Source organism: Podarcis filfolensis (assembly GCF_964270895.1).
Source record: "Podarcis filfolensis genome assembly, chromosome: 7".
Classification (NCBI taxonomy): domain Eukaryota; kingdom Metazoa; phylum Chordata; class Lepidosauria; order Squamata; family Lacertidae; genus Podarcis; species Podarcis filfolensis.
In genome coordinates this window covers 87768814-87781837 of record NC_139603.1, presented here as the reverse complement: position 1 = coordinate 87781837, position 13024 = coordinate 87768814, and the positions used below count along the sequence as shown (strand labels likewise).

Below are 13024 nucleotides of genomic sequence, written 5' to 3'. Positions count from 1 at the left end.
TAATCTGTATTTTTACTGTTGGAAACGGCTTGGGGGACAGTTAGCGAAAAGTGGTCTAAAAATCTAATAAATAACTTAACGTACACATATAGATGGCAGGAACATTGTATGTTTTTTTGGGGGGTGGGGAGGGTTGGGGGAAGTGCTAGAAAACCTTTTCGCTGGAACATATCCTGAGAAAAATTGCTAATATGGACATCACACAGACTCCAGGAAGGATTTTTGGGGTTAGCTTGGGAAGGGTAAATATCTTCCCTGAACAGTTCTGCCCTCTTGAGGCTGTGTTTATACATGCACAGCTTGGTGGGAAATAAAGAGATTGTGAAATAAATACATATAAATCCCTCTTGGGCAAAGTGTAGGCAGTCAACCTCAAATAAAAAAAAATCAAAGCATCTCTAATTCTTTTATTTTCTGTCTTTCTTTTTTTTAAAAAAACCCTTGCACCATTAATTTTGCTTTGTATCAAACCAGGAATGTTTGCAGGGCAATCCTAAATAGGTTTACTCAGAAGTAAGTCCTGCAGCTTTCAATGTGGACCAGGTTTGGCTGCTTAGGAAAAGTTGTTTATCTCCATGGTGACCTGAGGACACACAGACACACTTGGCCCAAGGGAGAATCATGTTATTCAAGGAAATTATTCTCCTCTGGCATTTTATATTCTATACTGTTATGGAAAAATATAGGAGCGAGGCTGCTCAGTCACTCAGCTGGTCGGGCAGAGCCTGTGGAATAAAGGAAGGAGTCCAGCCACCAACCGGAGCAAATAGCTGTAGACCAAAATTTATTGTGCAACAGGTTCAAAGAGGAATTTTGAACCCCGAGGATGGAGTGACAAGGACTTTTAAAAGTTTCTATCTTATCCCAGCATACAGTTCATTAAGCATCACTACATCATTGCAACATCAGAAAAGGGAAGGGTTATACATGGGACGCAGGTGGTGCTGTGGGTTAAACCACAGAGCCTAGGACTTGCCGATCAGAAGATCGGTGGTTCAAATCCCCACAATGGGGTGAGCTCCCGTTGCTCAGTCCCTGCTCCTGCCAACCTAGCACTTCGAAAGCACGTCAAAGTGCAAGTAGATAAATAGGTAACGCTCCAGCGGGAAGGTAAACGGCGTTTCCGTGCACTGCTCTGGTTCGCCAGAAGCGGCTTAGTCATGCTGGCCACATGACCCGGAAGCTGTACACCGGCTCCCTTGGCCAATAAAGCGAGATGAGCGCCACAACCCCAGAGTCATCGGCAATTGGACCTAATGGTCAGGGGTACCTTTACCTTATACATGATTAACATAGGAGAAATGTGTTCGGGCAACAGGTGGATACAGGATATGTATTGGGAAGTACATTCTAAGCACCTACTACAAAGGGACAATAGAACTTTGGTTTTCATAGTCCGCCACCTGGGCAAGTTCGGAGGAGTGCCTTTGCTCAGCGATTGACACCTATGAGTACGTGACCTCCCGCTTGAGGGATTATGGCAGGGACCGAGTGGTTTCCAAGTCCTTGGCCAATGAAGCAAATTGGCGGTGGAATGAAGGAAACTGGGAAAGGAATTGATTTTATGTGGTTTTTAAAGCTAGGTAACTTCCCTGAGCAGTCAAGTCGAAAGGATACATTTATGCACAATATTTGTAACATCTAACAACTTTAAAGCTGTGCCCCCGCCTGTAATTTCCATAAAAACACTCTCCTCTTTATGAAGTGTATATTTTTTGCACAAAGCTCTCTGAACCTGAATAAAAACAACAATAAACGACCCAAACCGCACATGCAATTTATCTGTGTTTTTTGGTGGATTTACATATGCAGTTTATTTTCACGAGGGTTTGATTTTGCAAGCATTAAAAATATTCTTGCACACGACCCCAACTCCTAGGGTTCGGCTTCCTTGGAATGAGGCTAGCGGAGAGCATGGCCCCTTTCGGATAGATCATTTTATTTATCATGATAAAGTAAAGGTAAAGGGACCCCTGACCATTAGGTCCAGTCGTGGACGACTCTGGGGTTGCGGCACTCATCTCGCTTTGCTGGCCGAGGGAGCTTCCGGGTCATGTGGCCAGCATGACTAAGCTGCTTCTGGCAAACCAGAGCAGCGCAACGAAACACGGTTTACCTTCCCGCAGGAGTGGTACCTATTTATCTTTGACGTGCATTCGAACTGCTAGGTTGGCAGGAGCAGGGTCCAAGCAATGGGAGCTCACCCCATCACGGAGATTCGGACCACCGACCTTCTGACCAGCAACTCTTAGGCTCTGTGGTTTAACCCACAGCGCCACCCGCGTCCCTATAATTTTTATCATGATAACACAGTATAAAAACAAAGGAACAAAAAACGGTAACAGCAAAATTAATGTTGCCAACATTAAATCTTGGCCCCAACAAAACCACCTAAACAATATCGCCCCATAAGAGTCTATAGGGTTCCTGAGAAGTAGGGATGGTCTCTGCCCTCTTCAGCAGCCTCGGTAATTGCAGCTGGAATCAATCAATCAATCAAACAATCAATCAATCAATCAGAGCCTCGCCCTCCCCAACAAGGTAGAAGGAGGCTAGCAAAACAGGAAGCTGGTCTTGCAGGACTCACAGTCAAGATGGTGTCTTTACATTTATATACAATCCCAACCTGTCCTCAGCTCTCACCTGTGGCTCCAAGAAGCTGTCAGCACCTGACAGCTGCCACACCCTGGAAACGGCTTCAAATGATCAGCTAAACCAGTTGAGGGGAGCTAATAATAATAATAATAATAATAATAATAATAATAATAATAATGTATTATTTGTACTCCACCCATCTGGCTGGGTTTCCCCAGCCACTCTGGGCGGTTCCCAACAGAATTACAGTGGTATCTCGGGTTACAGATGCTTCAGGTTACAGACGCTTCAGGTTACGGACTCCACTAACACAGAAATAGTACCTCGGGTTAAGAACTTTGCTTCAGGATGAGAACAGAAATCGTGCTTCAGGGCGCAGCGGCAGCGGGAGGCCCCATTAGCTAAAGTGGTACCTCAAGTTAAGAACAGTTTCAGGTTAAGAACGGACCTCCAGAATGAATTAAGTCCTTAACCTGAGGTACCACTCTAATGATAACAAAAATTAAAAAGTGATAAGACACCAGACATTAAAAACTTCCCTAAACAGGGCTGCTTTCAGATATTTTCTAAAAGTCATATAGTTGACATCTGATGGGAGGGTGTTTCACAGGGCAGGTGCCACCACTGAGAAGGCCCTCTGCCTGGTTCCCTGCAACCTCACTTCTCTCAAGGAGGGAACCGCCAGAAGGCCCTCGGAGGAGGACCTCAGTGTCCGGCCAGAACGATGGAGATGGAGACGCTCCTTCAGGTATACTGGGCCGAGGCCATTTAGGGCTTGAAAGATCAGCACCAACACTTTGAATTGTGCTCGGAAACGTACTGGGAGCCAATGTAGGTCTTTCAAGACCGGTGTTATATGGTCTCGGCGGCCACTCCCAGTCACCAGTCTAGCTGCCGCGTTCTGGATTAGTTGTAGTTTCCGGGTCACCTTCAAAGGTAGCCCCACGTAGAGCGCATTGCAGTAGTCCAAGCGGGAGATAACCAGAGCATGCACCACTCTGGCGAGACAGTCTGCAGGCAGATAGGGTCTCAGCCTACGTACCAGATGGAGTTGGTAAACAGCTGCCCTGGATACAGATTTGGCCTGTGCCTCCATGGACAGCTGTGAGTCCAAAATGACTCCCAGGCTGCGCACCTGGTCCTTCAGGGGCACAATTACCCCATTCAGGACCAGGGAGTTCTCGACACCTGCCCGCCTCCTGTCCCCCCAAAACAGTACTTCTGTCTTGTCAGGATTCAACCTCAATCTGTTAGCTGCCATCCATCCTCTAACAGCCTCCAGACACTCACACAGGACCTTCACCGCCTTCACTGGTTCTGATTTAAAAGAGAGGTAGAGCTGGGTTTCATCCGCATACTGATGAACACCCAGCCCAAACCTCCTGATGATCTCTCCCAGCGGCTGCATGTAAATGTTGAAAAGCATGGGGGAGAGGACAGAACCCTGAGGCACCCCACAAGTGAGAGCCCAGGGGTCTGAACACTCATCCCCCACCACCACTTTCTGAACACGGCCCAGGAGGAAGGAGCGGAACCACTGTATGACAGTGCCCCCAGCTCCCAGCCCCTCTAGACGGTCCAGAAGGATGTTATGGTCGATGGTATCAAAGGCCGCTGAGAGATCCAGCAGAACTAGGAAACAGCTCTCACCTTTGTCCCTAGCCAGCCGGAGATCATCAACCAGTGCGACCAAGGCAGTTTCAGTCCCATGATGAGGCCTGAATCCCGACTGGAAGGGATCCAAATGGTCCGCTTCTTCCGGGTGTGCCTGGAGTTGTTCAGCAACCATGGTGCCTTGTATGCCTCCTGGCAAGTCTTGCAGCCAAGCTGGTGCCAAATGTCCTGCTCTGCTTTCCTTTGGACCACATTAGCGAGGCTGAGGGGTGTGTGTGTTGCCATCTGGGCAGCCCAGGGCCTCCAGACACACTGCCCAGGCTTGCGCCCCCAGAGTGGTCACTTGGGTGCTGCTAAAGCAGAGGTTTGGCTTCACCCCCGGAGGCGCACTCCACTGTTTCTCTAGAGAGAAAGGTGCCAACTGCATTCTGCATGGGGTGAAGGAGTTCAGGGCGTTAACACCACAACAGATCTTGCTTCTTCGGTTAGTCAGAGCAAGTCTGCAGCTTCTGGCATTCACCCACACAGCTCTGTCCCAGCCTATTGCGGGCACATGCCCTAACCCTGTCTGTGGTGCCTACCCCTTTACCCCAAATGATGAGACAAGAGACCAGAGTATGGGTTCAAATGGGCCACAACTTTATTGAGCTTCAGAAGTGGGAAACTTGGCACAGGCCTTGGCAGGTAACCCTCTCAGCCCGCCTGGCTGAGGATATGCAGGCAGATAATAATAATAATAATAATAATAATAATAATAATAATAATGATTTATTTATTATTTATACCCCGCCCATCTGGCTGGGCCTCCCCAGCCACTCTGGGCGGCTTCCATAAAAACCAAAAATACAGTAAAATATCACACGTTAAAAACTTCCCTGAACAGGGCTGCCTTAAGATGTCTTCTGAATGTCAGGTAGTTGTTTATCGCTTTGACATCTGCTGGAAGGGCGTTCCACAGGGTGGGCGCCACTACCGAGAAGGCCCTCTGCCTGGTTCCCTGTAGCTTTGCTTCTCGCAATGAGGGAACCGCCAGAAGGCCCTCGGCGCTGGACCTCAGCGTCCGGGCAGAACGATGGGGGAGGAGACGCTCCTTCAGGTATACTGGACTGAGGCTGTTTAGGGCTTTAAAGGTCAGCACCAACACTTTGAATTGTGCTCGGAAACGTACTGGGAGCCAATCTAGGTCTTTCAAGACCGGTGTTATATGGTCTCGGCGGCCGCCCCCAGTCACCAGTCTAGCTGCCGCATTCTGGATTAGTTGTAGTTTCCGAGTCACCTTCAAAGGTAGCCCCACGTAGAGTGCATTGCAGTAGTCCAAGCGGGAGATAACCAGAGATGAGGTCCAGCGAGAGGAGACTGCAAAGCGCAAACTTACACAGCATGCCCTTCCACCGACCTCGTCCCAGGAGTTTGACCTACATGCCGCCGCTCTAGGGCCAGGGACTCCCGGTTTTTGCCCTTTAACGGGCCCTGCAAACGTCGCCACATGGGGAGGGAGCATGAATGCATCCCCCCCAACTTGATGTTAGACTAAAGGATACCTTGCTAAGGCCTAAAAACCGCCAAAGTTATGACAAAATTGCTACGGGGAAGGCGAAACCTGCCAATGCAGGGAAAATTCGTTCCCGGTTCTGAATACCGTGGTACCTCAGGTTAAGTACTTAATTCGTTCCGGAGGTCCGTTCTCAACCTGAAACTGTTCTTAACCTGAAGCACCACTTTAGCTAATGGGGGCCTCCTGCTGCCGCCGCGTGGCCGGAGCACGATTTCTGTTCTCATCCTGAAGCAAAGTTCTTAACTTGAAGCACTATTTCTGGGTTAGCAGCATCTGTAACCTGAAGCGTATGTAACCTGAGGTACCACTGTACAGCAACCATCTTACGACTGCAGCAGCGCCCGCTGACCTGGAACGCAAAGTATTAGTCTGTAAGGAAAGAGTCATTAACTTGAAGATCGTTGACCTAGGATAAAATTATGGAAGCAAGAAATTATTAATTTGAGGGAGGGTGATCCTGGAAGAAAGAACAGCAAAAGAGGCTTGAGCTATGGAGTCATCCTCTTTTCTTTTGGCCTTAGACCCACCCCTGGCCGGCTGCCCATTGTCTTCCCTGGCCGAGGGCAGGTCAAAGGCCGGCCCAAGCAGGTGGGTGGCACCTGCCCAGGTGAGCCTCGCTCGGTGCCGCAAACCCCGCCCACCTGTGGGGAAGGGAGGGCGGATATTGCTTTCCATCAGGTCTTGCAGCCAAGCTCATCTTTTGAGATGCGGATCAGAGCATTGCCGAGGTCATTGTCCTACAAAGAAACTTGTCTGACTGGTTTCACAGCCTCTTCTGTTAGATTCAAACCCTTCCTGGTCCAGCACAGAGCTACCTTACTTAAGCATCTCTCTTTGCTCTTCCAGCTGACTCGCCCACAGCAATTCTCCCCATTTCCCCCTTGGTGTCGTTTCTCAACTAATTGCTAATTGGAACCCAGCTCAGCCCTTTGAAGGGAGGTACAGAGATGAATAATTTTTATTTATACCCCGCCCTCCCCAGCCAAGGTCGGGCTCAGGGCGGCTAACAAGCAATAATAAAAACAAATTGAATGAATACAACTTAAAAACAAGATTAAAATACACCATTAAAATATTGAAACAGTAGAATATTAAAATGTTAAAATGCAGCCTCATCCCAGGAGGAGAAAGGAAAAAGAAAGGAATCAAATTGGCTCCAAGCCAAAGGCCAGGCGGACCAACTCTGTCTTACAGGCCCTGTGGAAAGAAATCAGATCCTGCAGGGCCCTGGTCTCATGAGACTGAGAGTTCCCCCAGGCCGGGGCCAGTGCTGAAAAGGCCCTGGCTCTGGTTGAGGCTAATCTGACTTCCTTAGGGCCCGGGACCTCTAGGATATTGCTATTTATGGACCTTGAGGCTCTCCGTGGGGCAGACCGGGAGAGGCGCTCCCGTAGGTACGAGGGTCCTAGGCCGTGAATGTGGCCCCCCCTGGTCTTCCTCTGCAAAGGAATGAGGCATCTGATCATAGCCTGCATTTTTAATCAAGGCTTATATTTTGATCAGATTCCTGTATTCTAAAAATGACCTTAAAGAAATATATATTTGTAAATGTTTGTATCTCTCATGCCAGGCAGAAACCATACTCTGGCAGCTGTTTATCTTCTTGATCAAGGGCCCCCCTGATCTATAGCAGTGTCTCAGGGTTGTAAAAGGAAATTAAAGCCTGGGAACAAAAGGTCACACTGACCATACAAATTATAGAATACAATCAAGGTTGCAAAAATAGTAATTAATTATTGAGCCTCCCATTAAACTTGAGCCACATCTTCCTGGGGTTGAAGAGGCAAGAGCTGGTGCAAGCAGCGGCTGGCTGGGGAAGAGGCCTCTCTCTCTCTCTGGAGCTGCTTTAAAGCTTCAGAGAATTTAGAAAACTTAGCTTAGCTTTTACTAAGTTCCCTTTCTTCTAAAAAAAAAAACTATATATGTATGAAATATATTGGCTTAAATGTAATTATGCAAAGGATTTAGAAAGTAAGAAATCATAGAATCATAGAATCATAGAAGAGTTGGAATAGACCATGAGGGCCATTGGGTCCGGACCCCTGCCAGACAGAGAGACGCCATCGGAGCACTCCTGACATATGGTTGTCAAGTCTCTGCTTAATGACCTCCAAAGAAGGAGATCTTTCATTGATAATGTGTGGAAAGATGAAATGTTAGTTAAGGCGCCTAGTCTAGGGCAAAAGGTTATCTGGTAATTAAGGTGCCTTGTAGAGGTTAATGGCTGTTTGCCAATTATAAATAGAAGGAAATATAGCTCTTTGTCTCCCATAAAAGGTAATAGGAAATGGGTGTATCTTTTATGATTGGTTCTAGCGAACAGCCAATAGGAATTTTAACCAGGCTGATTGGACAGAGGCAGCCAAAGGAGGAGCAAGGGGGCTGAGCTGAGGGAATATAAGTGCTGGCCATAATGACAGGAGGCCAGGCCAGAGCTTGGTAACCATATACCACTGTGCCTCACATTTATTTGTCTGACAAATAAATTATTATTTTAATTTCTCTATTGCTGCGTTGAATATTTCATTCCAGCTAAGCGTTAACCACAAGCAGGGTGCTACAGGAGCTTGCTTAGGCAGTTCTCCAATCCTCTCCAATAACAATATGAAAGGATTGCAAGAGATGAAAAGCAACATCTCTAGGTCATGACTGCAAACTCTGTGTTTGTGTGTGTGTGTGTGTGTGTGTGTGTGTGTGCGCGCGCACACACACACACACACACACACACACTTAGAATCATAGGTACCTAAGGGTCATCTAGTCCAGGGGTCAGCAAACTTTTTCAGCAGGGGGCCAGTCCACTGTCCCTCAGACCTCGTGGGGGGCCAGACTATATTTTTTTTTGGGGGTGGGGGGAATGAAGGAATTGCTATGCCCCACAAATAACCCAGAGATGCATTTTAAATAAAAGGGCACATTCTACTCATTCTAAAAACATGCTGATTCCCGGACCGTCCACGTGTGAGTGTGGATTTTAATCCCATTCACCACATTGTCGGTTTCCTTTCTCTTTGCGGCCCCAGGCACCTGTTTCCTGTTTTCTTGTCCTGAGTAGAGATAAGCGTGGTGTCAGTTCCCTAAAAAAAAGGTTGACAACTCTGGGGAACTCTTCCTTAAAAAAGATCAACAATATTGAGGTTTCTTCCCCTAAAGAAAGGTCAACAACTCTGGGCAACCTGGGGTGTGTGTGTGTGTCGGGCGGATATTTGCACCCCGGCACCGTATTTGCTTAAGACGGCCCTGTTTGCAGAGTTGCATCAGTTTCCCAGAAAGCAAACAACATCCACTTTTTTTTAGCATGGAAAGAAATGCATTGGGGGGGGGGGCGCGGAAATACCCCAACTCTTAGCAGTGCTTGATTTATAACATAGAACACAACTACTTTGTAATACGATCGTGGGACATCCAGAAAGTATAAAACAATCCAGCTACATGAGAATCACCCCCAAAATATAATCACAAACAAGCTTCTTACATATGTACCTTAAGCATGTATACAAATGCAGTGAGGCATGAGATTCCTTATATGGGTAATCTCATTTATATTTGTTCTAATTTGAGACAAAACAATTACTCATCTCTTCCATCAACACCAAGATGACTTTCTCTTTTCTGATCTTTCATATTTGTCAGAGTCGAAAATCCCTGTTCACAACAATATATCATTGAGAAGAGCCAGTGCTCTTGAAGAGAGGCATAGGTACTGTTTCTGGTTATATAGCTAATAATAATAATAATAATAATAATAATAATAATAATAATAATAAACTATACTACACTACACTGAAATGTTTCTTTGATTGTCCTTGAATCTTGTGAAATATATATAAATCTAATAAATGAATAAAATCAAGAAAATATATTGGCCTTATTTTCAGCTCTCCTACTCCCCTATATAGCTCACATAACCCCTCAATTCTCACTTTTGTCCTCCTTGCTATCTGCGGGTTGAGGGAGAGCTATTTGCCCCTTTGTTCTCTTGACACCTCACTAGGCTAGCCTGACTTGATGAGGTTTTAACACTTGCTGTATCCAGAGAATCGCAGTGCCTGGCACTCAGCTTAACACCCTAAGTCTCAATTAAATTCTAACACTAACTGGATCCAGGAATTTGGAGAGGTCCAGCACCCCTGAACCTGTAGCAACATCATCATTTAAACTGTCATTCCAAAAATGTAAAAACAAAAGCAATCCCTCAATAACTATTTTGTTTCTTATTGTAGCACCCTGCTTGTGGTTAACGCTTAGCTGGAATGAAATATTCAACGCAGCAATAGAGAAATTAAAATAATAATTTATTTGTCAGACAAATAAATGAGAGACACAGTGGTATATAGTTACCAAAGCTCTGCCCACTCCAGCCCTGATGGCCAGCACTTATATTTCCTCAGCCCAGCCCCCTTGCTCCTCCTTTGGCTGCCTCTGTCCAATCAGCCTGGTTGAAATTCCTATTGGCTGTTTGCTAGAACCAATCATAAAAGATACACCCATTTCCTATTACCTTTTATGGGAGACAAAGAGCTATATTTCCTTCTATCTATAAATGGCAAACAAGTAGCCATACATCTTACATTTGCCTCAACAAGGCACCTTAATTACCAGATCACCTTTTGCCCTTATTACCCTATTGCCCTATTGCCCTATTCACTCCAAAACAGATGGCTAAAAGAGATGGCTCATTCTGTCTTAAACAGATCTCGGGTTCACATTCTCACACACCATCAATGAAATAAGAATCTAACATAAGAACCTAACATTTCTTACTTTCTAAATCCTTTGCATAATTACATTTAAGCCAATATATTTCATACATAACATATATAGATTTTTAGAAGCAAAGGCCTTTTCAAAGTAAAAAGGAACTGAGTAAAAACACTTTCCAAAAGCAACCCCTTAAATTTACACCCCCCTTTCAAGCCAGCTGCTGTTTCTATTAGCTCTTGCCCTTTAACCTTAGGAAAATGTGGCTAAAGCCTAATGGGAGGCACATGGTATTATTTTCTGTTAAACAATAAATCCTACTATTTACTAACTCTTAATTAGTGTTTTTGCAGCTTGATTGTATTCTGTAATATGTGGGGTCAGTGTAACCTTTTTGCTCCCAGCCTATAATTCCCTTTTACAACTTTGAGAATTTTGGCTCCTGCTATAAATCAGGGGGGCCCTTGTCCAGGAGGATAAACATCTGCCAAAATCCTTAGCCAGCTGGTCTTCTGCCTGGCATAAAAACACACAAGCATCTGCAAATATATTTTTTAAGCTCATTTTAAAATACAGGCCTTGATCATATGCCTCATTATTACATATGGCGTTTCTCCCATATCATTAAGATTAAGTAAAGGGACCCCTGACCATTAGGTCCAGTCGTGGCCGACTCTGGGGTTGTGGTGCTCATCTCGCTTTACAGGCCGAGGAAGACAGTTTTTTCTGGGTCATGTGGCCAGCATGGTGAACCAGAGCAGTGCATGGAAATGCCGTTTACCTTCCTGCCGGAGTGGAACCTATTTATCTACTTGCACTTTGACGTGCTTTTGAACTGCTAGGTTGGCAGGAGCAGGGACTGAGCAACGGGAGCTCACCCCGTTGCGGGGATTCGAACCGCCGACCTTCTGATCAGCAAGTCCTAGGCTCTGTGGTTTAACCCACAGCACCACCCACGTCCCTCCATTAAGATTACGTAATCAGTGGCAAATCAGTATCAACACCTTCAGAATAAGTATCTAAAGGAAACTCGGAATATTGCAGCCAATACTTGTTCAAATAATATTCAACACTTACGTAAGAAGGGTTTTTATAACCATTCCGAAAGGCCAAAGCATTTCTGATCTCCAGTCCCGATTTGGACCAAATGCTCTGTGCCCCCAGATAGGGCGTTGCTTGCTTCCCTATAGCATCTCCCTGGCAGGACCAGATTTAGGTTTGATGAGGCCCTAAGCTACTGGAGGTAATGGGGCCCTTTATATGTGATATTTTAGGGAGCAGGCTAGCAGGCGGGGCCCGTGACTTACATCAGGGGTCAGCAAACTTTTCCAGCAGGGGGCTGGTCCACTGACCCTCAGACCTTGTGTGAGGGTCGGACTATATTTTGAAAAAAATATATGAACGAATTCCTACGCCCCACAAATAACCCAGAGATGCATTTTAAATAAAAGCACACATTCTACTCATGTAAAAACACCAGGCAGGCCCCACAAATAACCCAGAGGTGCATTTTAATAAAAGGACACATTCTGCTCGTGTAAAAACATGCTGATTCCCGGACAGTCCGCTGGCCGGATTTAGAAGGCGATTGGGCCAGATCCGGCCCCCGGGGCCTTAGTTTGCCTACCCATGACTTACATAATAGGAGCCAACACAACACAAAACACCGTTGCTGTATGTAGGTTTCATTTTATCTGTTTTTTAATTGTAGGAGGTGAGGACAGGTGACCCCACCTAGGCCCGAAGTCCCCCCCCAACCAGGCCTCAAAACTGTCCAAAATTCCTTTTGTCTTCTAAAAACGCTCAGAGAAACGCAAGAAAACTTGGGAGCATTCCATTATCTAAGATGCATGTCGAAAAAGAAACATAAAAGAATTAAATGATACAGACTTCCAACAGATTTATAGTCCTCAAAAAACCGAGCTGAAGAAGGCGTTTACTCCGAAACAGGGCCCTGTCCTGGTCACCACTACTGAGTCGTACATCTGATTCACACTCCGGATACTCCTTTTCGGCCCTATTTGATTCTTTATTCCTTATTCTGATTCTATATAATATGGACTTCTTTTGATTGCCATTGAGACTTGTACAAAATAATTGTTGTGTACTGGTATTTCATGTACCTCTATATTATATCACTACATATTTGAAACTACATTATTCCTGTATTTAAACGTTTTACCTTAAAACTATCGTACTTACACGTTGTGTTTAAATTTACTATCAGCTTCAAACTGTTATTCTTAGCAGAATATACACGTTTTTCTTTTCAACTCTCGAGTAGGAATTATTCCTTATATTGAAACTTGTGGCCTGAGCTCTTGGCATATCCTTTTAAGTGTATTTCTAAAAATCCAAAACAGCTTTTCTCTGCTCTTCTCTGCTTTTCTCACAAGATGCTGTGGCAAGGGCAAACCGTTACTTTTTATCAGTACAAAAAGGCTTCAAAAAGCTAATGAATAGACTCTGCTCAAAGCAGGCCTGAGAACTGACTTTTATCTCATTCTAGTTGCAACTTCTTGGACATGCTGAACTGTTCTCATTCCCCTTTCCTGGGAA

General features: G+C 45.5%; 1 protein-coding gene and 1 long non-coding RNA gene across 2 annotated transcripts in view; one reads left to right on the top strand and one right to left on the bottom strand.

The window, feature by feature from the left end:
* Window positions 1-417: 417 nt before the first annotated feature.
* The window catches only part of LOC310766291, a 128626-nt gene continuing 116019 nt past the window's right edge, over window positions 418-13024 (bottom strand). Inside the window, exon 2 of the long non-coding RNA XR_014550023.1 lies at window positions 418-1358. This is a non-coding gene — a long non-coding RNA (uncharacterized lncRNA). The remainder of the gene's footprint in view (window positions 1359-13024) is intronic.
* ARC (activity regulated cytoskeleton associated protein) overlaps window positions 8290-13024 on the top strand; it is a 393423-nt gene continuing 388688 nt past the window's right edge. The window contains exon 1 of the mRNA XM_083622178.1: window positions 8290-8302. The gene's annotated coding sequence lies outside the window, so the exon portion shown is untranslated. The remainder of the gene's footprint in view (window positions 8303-13024) is intronic.